Raw genomic sequence first — 1,238 nt, 5'->3', positions numbered from 1 at the left:
AGGCACAGGGTGAAGACTGATTTGCATATGGCCATGTCTAAACTGGGGTGGTGTAGTGGGCAAAAGAACGATGGATTTAACCCAGATCTCTTGACTGGGGGAGAATGTCTGCATTGTCAGCATTCCGTCCATCAATTGTTTGTTGTAACGCTTTTCGCCCTAAGTGGGATGGGTATTCCCAGACGTGGGACCCGTGCTCACTACGCCACTGGAGTCAAGCTATCCTGGCTGATGACGGCTGATAGCCAGAAACTGGTCCTAGGATGCTTGATTCCGGTCCAGGGAAGACATGGCTTGGCAGTTCGGGCTGGACTGTTCCCATGAGGCACAGGGTCAAGACTGATTTGCATATGGCCATGTCTAAACTGGGGTGGTGTAGTGGGCAAAAGAACGATGGATTTAACCCAGATCTCTTGACTGGGGGAGAATGTCTGCATTGTCAGCATTCCGTCCATCAATTGTTTGTTGTAACGCTTTTCGCCCTAAGTGGGATGGGTATTCCCAGACGTGGGACCCGTGCTCACTACGCCGCTGGAGTCAAGCTATCCTGGCTGATGACGGCTGATAGCCAGAAACCGGTCCTAGGATGCTTGATTCCGGTCCAGGGAAGACATGGCTTGGCAGTTCGGGCTGGACTGTTCCCATGAGGCACAGGGTCAAGACTGATTTGCATATGGCCATGTCTAAACTGGGGTGGTGTAGTGTGCAAAAGAACGATGGATTTAACCCAGATCTCTTGACTGGGGGAGAATGTCTGCACTGTCAGCATTCCGTCCATCAATTGTTTGTTGTAACGCTTTTCGCCCTAAGTGGGATGGGTATTCCCAGACGTGGGACCCGTGCTCACTACGCCACTGGAGTCAAGCTATCCTGGCTGATGACGGCTGATAGCCAGAAACCGGTCCTAGGATGCTTGATTCCGGTCCAGGGAAGACATGGCTTGGCAGTTCGGGCTGGACTGTTCCCATGAGGCACAGGGTGAAGACTGATTTGCATATGGCCATGTCTAAACTGGGGTGGTGTAGTGGGCAAAAGAACGATGGATTTAACCCAGATCTCTTGACTGGGGGAGAATGTCTGCATTGTCAGCATTCCGTCCATCAATTGTTTGTTGTAACGCTTTTCGCCCTAAGTGGGATGGGTATTCCCAGACGTGGGACCCGTGCTCACTACGCCACTGGAGTCAAGCTATCCTGGCTGATGACGGCTGATAGCCAGAAACCGGTCCTAGGATGCTT

This window comes from Triturus cristatus, chromosome 10 (assembly GCF_964204655.1).
Source record: "Triturus cristatus chromosome 10, aTriCri1.1, whole genome shotgun sequence".
In the NCBI taxonomy this organism is placed as follows: domain Eukaryota; kingdom Metazoa; phylum Chordata; class Amphibia; order Caudata; family Salamandridae; genus Triturus; species Triturus cristatus.
The sequence above is the reverse complement of the archived record's forward strand: the minus strand, read 5'-3'. Positions refer to the sequence as shown.